Below are 9,980 nucleotides of genomic sequence, written 5' to 3'. Positions count from 1 at the left end.
ATTGGATGGGTCTGGCAACGCACACAGAATGTTGTATCATCACGAGACTCATAGTGATGGTTGTCGATTAGAGAAACTCCCCAAGAAAAGTAAAGTTATATTATTTTCAATATTCAATATTGCTACATTTTTTTAGTTATAAAGCTTTGAGGTTTTTCATTACACTGCATTGTTTTACTTTCAGTCAAGATATATTCAGTATTCCGTTCAACATGATTATTTAGTTCAGTCAGTATTTTCATTCAGCTTTATTACATACCGTGCATTTCATGTATGGAAGCCATTTGGCGTTGCATTATTTTATGAGCAGTTGGTGAGACCTCTTCGCTTTCGGAGAGCTCCAATCTAATTAGTTCAGTTTTATTTGATTTATAGTCAAGTAGCCGTGAGTCTTGTATTGACACCTATCTTCAGTTAGTAGAGACTTCATAGATAGTTAGAGTTAGTGAGTCAGTTCAGTCTTTTATATTCAGAAGTTTCAAACATTATTATTATTGTCATTATTATCTATATTCAGATTTATTTCAGACTTTTGCAATATAAGATGTTTTAAATAATTTTAAATATTCACTTTATAAAGCTTCCGCATGTATGTTTAATCTTTCGTTCACTAGCTAGTCAGGCCAAGGGTGTGCTTGGGACCAATAATGATATTCGAGTGCCGACCACGTTTAGGGTGTAGGCTCGGGGCGTGACAAACTTGGCAATTGTAGCACTTCATTTTGCTCTTGTGATCTCTTCTTGAAAAACTATTTTCCGTTCTTGAAATTTGGCTTGTTCTTTTTCTTAAAAGGTCCTTCTCGAGTCTCTTTGTTCTTCTCATTCCTTCTCAAATTCTTCTTTTGTTTGAAATCTGAAGACTTAGTACCACTTGATTCTGTCACAAAGGCATTAAAAGCAACTTTAGCAACACTAAGCCGCTCGTCTTCAAGTTCAACATGACGGACAACATCAAAAAAGCTTTTGATATTAGCATTATGGGTCAAGTTAACCTTCAAATGTTTTCAATTATTGGGAGGGATTGAATCACTGCTTGAACTTGTTTCTAATATGAGAGAACATGGCCATCATTTTTGAGTTGAGCTATCATGTTTTAGATCACCTTAAGGTGTTGTTTGACATTCTGATCATGACGCTTCTTGTAAGTGTCAAATTTGATATTCAATTATGTTCCTCGTAGATGTGCCCATATGGCATGAGCAGCAGGGAATTTCTCACATTCATGAATGAGGTCATCAATTACAAAACTAACTATTATTCTACATACAGTGGAATGAGCCTTTTTTAAAGTTTTATAAGCTTCAAGGTCTCTTATGTGTTGTCCACTTCTGGTTGATACCTTCAAGAGTATTTGCTCTTTAGTACATACCATATTTTATGACTCCAAATATCGTAATTATTATCGTTTAATTTTTCACCTTTGTTTAAGTCAGTAATTAAACTTTTTGACGCCATTCTGTTAAATGGGGTTATTTCATAAAAATATTTTTCTAGGATAAATGAAAAAGGAAAAATTATAAAGTGAAAAAAAAAACTCGGCAAAAGTAAAAAATTCTTATGACCACAAGGAAGTATATATTATTTTTTTAGAAGTAAACAAGGAGGAGCAGAATGTGTTTCTGAAATTTCTTTTTTCACTTACTATTAAGTGATGTCCGATTAAATGAATTTCAATAGCTCATTCTGATTCTTTTCTTAATTTGCTAATGCAGTTTCTAATAACTGTAATTTGAGAATTTAAAAACTTAAAAGGGCACCATGAAGATGTGATTAAGTAGAAGGAGATAGAAACGGCTATCAAGGAAATGAAAAGGTATACACGTCTAAACTGGAAAATAGTTAACGCCTAGGGATCAAAAGGGATGATAAATAAAAGGAGACAAGGTAAGAATCCAACATGAAGCTTATGTCAACGGGAGATTCTTAGTAGTTGAGTTGGTTTAATATCAAAAATTTAGTCTTGTTGGTTTATTTTAATATTTTTTTAAAAATAAAATATTAGAAAAACAACTTATTTTAGAAAATTTGCAGAATCTAAAGCAACATCCAAGTCAAGTTCTCAGATCATTTTACAAGAAGTAGCAAACAAGCAGAAACTCTTGTTGTAAAGGGTCATTTGTCAATTTGTCTTAGAATAAAGACACATTTGATAAGTTAAGCTACCATAAAGTTTGAATAAGCAATATTTTTCATTGTAAACTGAAAAATAGTCTGTGACTACATAATCCGATAATCCACAACAAACTTGTAATCACCAACAATTTTAATTAAAATTTAAACCAGTATATATGTAGCTATCCATTAATTCCCGAGCTTGAAATTTTTCAAAATACAAAAACTGCATATGCTAGTGCAGAACCTGAGAAGAAATCTTTCTGTGAGTTTTGAGGTTCAACGCAACCTCCAAAAGCAGTTATTTCCAACCATCAGACCATTCAGCTTCATCCATATCAGGGACCGAGGTGTAGTGCAGTACTGAAGCTGGATGAAGACTCTGTTCCTCTTCATTATCGCGAGTGCCTTCATCGTTCCAATTCTTAACTTGTCCCCATTCATCTTGATCCCAATTGTTAACTTGTCCCCATTGGTCTTGGTCTTGGTCCCAATCATTAGCTTGTGCTCCTTCACAGTCCCAACATTTAGTTTGTGCATCATCATTCCAATTATTTGCTTCTTACGAGTCCTCTTGAACGATCTCCAGTTTTTCAGGTAAGAAGCAGCCCTTGTAGGATCCATTGTCTGCACAATACCACAAAAGCTTGTTCCAGTAGAGGTCCTGCCATATCGAATATTGCAAGGAAAATTTTCAGAAAAAGGATAGACAGAAACTCCACCTTTACTATGGCATATAAAATCTACATTGGTACAAAAAAATTAAATCGCAATACAGAATTACCTTGCAGATGATGTGTGGATTCCCGATAACTACAAGCAATGATCTGGCTCTTGTAGCAGCAACATTAAACCTTCTCGGATTGCTTAAAAATCCTAAATGATGGATTCTATCAAAGTCATTATGCTGTATCGTTGATCGGACGGTCGATATGATAATAACTTCTCTCTCCTGACCTTGGAATTGCTCTACGCTGCCAACCTTTATATTAGCCCAATCAAAGCTCTCAAGGGCTCTTCTTATTTTCCGTACTTGCTGCCTGTAAGTTGTTATCACCCCAATATCTTCCTCTTTCAGACCTTTGTTCTCTATCAGATCTCTGATCATCTCTACTACCTTGCTTGCTTCGGTCCTGTTGAACCATGACGGGTTGCTTCCTTCCCTTTCATCACAACCTTGTAAACCAATGAAAAGCAAAGGAAATTCCTTGTTTCGAAGCAGGTCCACCCAAGTCCCAGTAAAAGTTTTTTCTTCTTTACATGAGATCTACTCTCCTCCATAAAACATTTCTGAGGGAAGCTGCAGAATTATCCGATGACACCGATAGTTCCTTACTAGTCTGGTAGCATAATTTTCGTCGAGAGCACTATATAACTGGCATTTAAATAACCTTTCCATGTATGACGTTCCCCATCCATACTTTCAGCATCTTTTGAGAAAACTATGGGACCAAGTTGCCGTGGGTCACCAGCAAGTACTACTACTGTCTCCTTCCTTAAAAGATGTGACAGAGGAACCATGGTATCAGGTTCCGATGCCTGTCCTGCCTCATCCAAGAAAATATGACAGAAGTGTCCCCGTTTGATGCCTTCTGCATAAAGAAGAAATGCGCTAGCATATGTAGATATGATAACCCTATATCTTCTAAGGTCCCTGAGAAGAGGACACTTAAAAGCATTATCTTCAACATTGCAAAAGGGAAAGCAACTAGGATTCATATCGTCTAAAGGACGTGTGAGTGCATTCAACCTAAAAATCTCATGGTCCTGCACTTCAACATTCTACTGACTGACAAGTTTCTCAAGTATATGGTCTGCAGCACTATTTGAAGGTGCACAGACAAGACCTCGAGCATCTTTCTCATAATATGTAGCTGGATGGGCCTAAATCCATTACCATACAAATGAACCATAACTATATGGATTAAAAAATTTCAAGTACCTACATTCACGACAAGGACACCTAACCAATCCATTTCGCTTAAAAACATCAAGTGTCATGGTATGATCGATAAAACTTCTTACACTGTCAATAAATTCAGGTTTCAAACCACCACCAACTTCATAATGCATGTTATACATCCACAAACGATTATCAATCTATAAAATTACATATATTCAAGCGTAATTAGTTCATAAAGACTATAATTCATCGAGACTACAACCGACATTAATTCAAGTTATAATTAATTAATTCATATAATAATTTAGTTCAAGTTATAATTAATTCATTCATGTAATAATTAAGTTCAAGCTCTACTTAATTCAAATTGTAATTAATTCAAGTTATAATTAATTAATTCATATAATAATTAATTCAATTTATAATTAAGTTCAAGTTCTAATTAATTCAAGTTATAATTAATTAATTTATATAATAATTAAGTTCTAGTTCTAATTAATTCAAGTTATAATTAAGTTCATATTCTAATTAATTCAAGTTATCATTAATTTCATGTTCTAATTAATTCAAGTTATAATTAAGTTCATATTCTAATTAATTCAAGTTATAATTAATTCAAGTAAAAATTAAGTTTCAAACCTCATGACATTCAGGTTGAAGTTATAAATTAAAATATCCTAAAATTCAAGTATCTAAGTTATTCAAACTAGCTATAAAGTTTAAAGAGTTCAAAATTTATACAAACCTAAAAAATTTCTAAGTTTAACTTCAAAAGTCCTAAAGTTCAACTTCATGACTTTAAATATCTAACTCTACTTAGCTTAATTAGTTCTAAAGTCTAAAGATTTCAAATATTATACAAACCTGAAGTTTAAAATTAGTATCTAAGTTATTCTAATTATAAGTTCTAAATTAAAGTCCTATATATAATTCAAGTATCCAATTTTCAATATTTTTCTAAGTTTCAAATTTCAAAATTTCCTATATTCATGTATCTAAGTTATTCTAAAGTTCAACATTAGCTTAATTAGTTCAAAAGGAAGTTTAACCTCAACAAGATTTCTAAAGTAAACAAAAATTTCAACTTCAAAGTTCTAATTAAGTTCAACTTCTAAATTTAAGTATCCTAAAATTCAAGTATCTAAATTATTCTAATTATAAGTTTTAAAGTCCTAAAACTCAAGCCTCTAATTAAGTTTCAATATTTTTCTTTAAGTTTCAAACTTTAAAACTTCCTAAATTACAATCCAAAATACAAACAAACTACAATAAACTAAATGAAATAAACTAATTAAGTAACTACTAAATCACAAATTACTATTCAATTTACAATCTAATTCAACAACCCAAATCTAAATTAAGCCCTAAAATCAAAACTATAACTACATTCACTAATTTTACAATCCAATATACAAATGAACTACAACAAACTAAATGTAATCATCTAATTAACTAACTAACATTACAAATTACTAAAATATTTACAATCTAATTCAACAACCCAAATCTAAATTAAGCCCTAAAATCAAAATTATAACTACATTCACTAATTTCACAATCCAATATACAAATGAACTACAACAAACTAAATGTAATCACCTAATTAACTAACTAACATCACAAATTACTAAAAAATTTACAATCTAATTCAACAATCCAAATCTAAATTAAGCCCTAAAATCAAAACTATAACTACATTCACTAATTTTACAATCCAATATACAAATGAACTACAACAAACTAAATGTAATCAACTAATTAACAAATGACAAATAAAAATAAAAAAATTTAGTTTTAGGTTTAAGATCTAACCTCTTAAAAATGAATAATAGTCCAAAAGCTCCACAAGACGGTGGCGACGGCGGTTGATTGATGGAGGACTGAGAGACAGTGGTGGGACGGTGGTGAGACGGCGGTGGGAGGGACGGATTTAGAGAGAAGGCAGAGAGAAATAGAGAGTTTAGAGAGAGAGAGAAAACTGAAAAAAAATGTTTTGTGTTGAACATATTTAACAAAAAGCGACGGACAACATCTCTAAGTCCGTCGCTTTTTTAAAAATATTTGACCGCCATTTTGACCAAAAAACGACGGACAAAGCGACACCGTCCGTCGCTATTTTAAATATGTTGACCAAATATTTTGACCAGTAGCGACGGACTTAGCGACCCAATCCGTCGCTAAGTTAAAAAAATAAAATAAAAATAAAAGCGACGGACGGCGTCTTAATATTTAATTTATAAATAATTATTTTTTAATAAAATATATAAAATACTTATATAAAAATAATATTTAATTTTAGCAGAAAAATCTGCCAAAATAAGCGATGGACTAGGCGTCACTGTCCGTCGCTCCTATTAAAAAAAATTTAAAAATAAAAAAAGCGACGGATAGCGTTGTTTTCTCCATCGCATTTTATTTGCGACGCAGTCCGTCGCTTTTTGTTCTGTCATTTTTGGCAGTTTTTTATTAGTGAGTATTACCACAAGAACATCTCATCCTTTAGCCTTCTTCACACATAAAGTGGCTTCATTTTCACTTTTTTTGAAGCCACAATAAATGAGATGAGCAGCAATCTTACTTCCATACAATGCCTTATGTAGCTTGTAGACTTTATCCTCCATTCCTGCAACTTGAAAGCCTTCTGGTTGGTCGACATAAACCTCCTCCTGCAACTGTCCATTTAAGAATGTTGATTTCACATTCAAATGATATACCTTCCAATTTGATTGAGCTGCCAAAGCAAATAGAAGCCTTATTGTATTATGCCGTGCAAAAGGTGCAAATGTGTCTCCATAATCCAGACCTGCAACTTGCGCATAACCTTTTACAACAAACCTCGCTTTGTATTTATAAACTGATCTATTTGGATTAAGTTTGGTTCTATAAGCCCAGTTCACCCCGTATTACATTTGTGTCTTGGGTTTATCAACCAGCTTCCAAGTTTCATTCTTGTCTATCATACCAATATCCTCATTTATAGCTTCAATCCAAACTTCATGGCTTGATAATTCTTGATAGCTATTTGGTTCCGAGATTGCAATATTACATCTTTCATAAATCTCAAAAAGGATCCTTGTCTTTAAAATTGGCGAATCATGTGAGGATTCCCCGTCTGATATTTCTTCTTCTTCCAAATTTTCAGAGTCAAATGATTAGATTTCAGGCATCAATTACAAATTTTAAAAACCTGTAATATCTTTCTCAATTTTCTCCTTATGCCAGTTCCAATAAGCATGTTCATCTACTACTACATCTCTTCTTTCTCAATTTTTGTTTGCAAGTTGAAAACTCTATAACCATTGGCTTGCTATGAATAACCAATAAAGATCCCCAATTCACCTTTTCGATTTAATTTTTCTTCTTTTGACTAAAGGAACATGGGCATAGCAAATCAAACCAAAGATTTTAAAGTGCTTCGCAAATGGTCTCTGTTATATCCCGCACTTTTGGGCATTCGAAAAGAAAGAAAAATTTTGATTGCAAGGAATGACGTTGTGATTTATTTTGTTTATTCTATTTTGTACCAGTGTGATGTTCATGAAAAAATTAATGTGGAAATACGGAGGAAGGCCGAGGGTAAAATTGGAAATTTTGGAAATTAGTTTGTGAATTACAAAAATAAGACTTATGGTTTTGTTGGGCTCAAATGATAATAATAATAATAATAATAAGAGAAGTTGAGGCCCAAAACAAGAAGTGGCCCAAGTCCATGGAAAAACTAATCTTATATAGCAATTAATCAAGAAGGCCCATTACTTATGTATTATCTATATAAATATATCATCTACTTACTAGAAACTTCAAGAAAAAAAATCAAAGTCATCAACTAGAGAGAGAGTGAGACTAGGGCCGACTCTAGGAAAAAAAAGAGAAGAAAATTTCCAAGTTCTTCAACTTTGATCCAAAAATTTCTTCCTTCTTGAATTCTTGTTAAGTTCAAGGTCCTCGTTAATGTGGTATAATTGGGTAAGAGAGAAAACTACGTTTGTGGCAAGTCGAAATTAAAGAAAAAGGTAAGAATTCTACCTTTCTATGTTATGGAAGAAGTGTATGTGTTGTAAGTGTTAGAATTAAATGAAAATCATGTAATTGTGATGTATGTGTCTGTGTGATTGTATGGGTGTGCAAGTGGGTGTGGCCTTGTGGTGTGATGGTTGGGGGAAGAGAAATTGAATTTTATTTAGCTTGTTAGTTGTGGCGTTATGACGATTATGGTGTAATTAATAGTTTAATGATTCGAGATGACCTTAAAATTGGTTATAAGTTGTTATAGGGAATTATGTGATTTTAGTATAGTTTTATGTAATTATGGAAGTGAAATTCTAATATGAGAATTATTGTTATTCTTAATGAATTTGGAAGAACATAATGCAATTTGATAGTTTCGTTGCGTTCGTAGAAGTTTTGGGTGGATTATGGTTTTGGTGGAATTTTTATATAATGTATGGAATAATGTTAATTTCTTTTGAATTATGTTTAGCTGGTCTTGAATTAGTGAATTGACATAAAAATATTGATATTAGTTGGAAGGTGTAAAATGGGTGTAGAATTGGTTGCCTTATGTAAAAAGGGAGACTATTGATGTTACAATGTATTTTGTAGTGTTGTTGATGTTTTCGGTATTACTGTGGATGTTGTTGTTGATATTTTGTTAAGTTAAATTCTCGAGGATGTTAAATTTATAGGGGAGGTGTTGCCCAAATTTTTGTAGACAAGTAAGGAAAAAAATTTAACTCTTAAGGGTTCATAACTTACAATTGATAATTGTGACCATTTATAGATTTTGGAGAAAATGGGAGTTGAGTTGAGGTGAGTGTAATAGGCGGATAAGGTATGTAAAACTCTTCCTTTTCTTCTTTGGCATATCCTAAGTGTAGTAGGTTGTAATTTGAATCTCGAAAAAAATTCTACTTATGGGAATCCGAACTTAAATTTCTTATAAATCCATTCAGTGAAATTGAATTAAAAACTCATGTATGTTGGAAAGAAACGTGCAAATATCCATAACTTCTACTTATGAGACCGGATCATCCTATAACCTTGATAGACGACTCCGTAAAGCCAAATATTTAAAATTCACGTACGCCACCTCGGCTTGGTCGGGGGAGGGCCCCACAAATTATGAAATTCACAGACTCATCCTCAACATTAACTCCGCCTTCATTATTCTCTTCAAGCCAAACTCCCAATCGAGCTAGTCTATGCACCTCTTTAGCCAATTCTTTCCTCCCCTCCTCTATATGGGCAGTGCTACCCATAGACAACCTGCTAAGAGCATCAGCAACAGCATTAGCTTTACCTGGATGGTAGAGGATGCTCATATCATAGTCCTTGAGTAGCTCGAGCCAGCTCCTTTATCTCAGGTTGAGTTCCTTCTGGCTGAAGACGTATTGCAAACTCTTATGATCGGTGAACACATCCACATGCACTACATACAAGTAGTGGTGCCAAATTTTAAGAGAAAATACCACCGCTGCCAGCTCAAGGTCATGAGTTGGATAATTTCTCTCATGAACCTTAAGCTGTATTAAAGCATAGGCTATCACCTTAACCCTCTGCATCAACACATATCGCAAACCAATTTTAGACGCGTCACAATAGATCACAAAATCCTCTATTCCATCAGGCAAGGTTAGAACAGAAGCAGTGGTTAGCTTGGTCTTTAATTTCTAGAAACTCTCCTCACATACATCAGACCATTGGAACTTAGCCTTCTTTTGGGTCAGCTTGATCAATGGTGATGATATGGATGAGAATCCCTCTACAAACCTTCAATAATAGCCAGCTAAGCCCAAGAAGCTTCTTATCTCTATCGAGGATGTAGGTCCGGGCTAATTTTTCACAGCCTCGATCTTTTGAGCATCAACCTGAATACCATCTCCAGATATAATGTGGCCTAGAAAAGCCACTGATGCAAGCCAAAATTCACATTTGGAAAACTTTGCATACAATACCTGGTCTTTCA

General features: G+C 33.4%; 1 pseudogene; it reads right to left on the bottom strand.

Annotated features, from left to right (window-relative positions):
• Positions 1-2,225: 2,225 nt before the first annotated feature.
• LOC129900024 (probable RNA helicase SDE3) lies at positions 2,226-6,962 on the bottom strand (annotated as a pseudogene).
• Positions 6,963-9,980: the final 3,018 nt, after the last annotated feature.

The sequence above is a fragment of the Solanum dulcamara genome, chromosome 8 (assembly GCF_947179165.1).
Source record: "Solanum dulcamara chromosome 8, daSolDulc1.2, whole genome shotgun sequence".
Taxonomy (NCBI): domain Eukaryota; kingdom Viridiplantae; phylum Streptophyta; class Magnoliopsida; order Solanales; family Solanaceae; genus Solanum; species Solanum dulcamara.
This window is presented reverse-complemented; position numbering and strand designations above follow the sequence as displayed.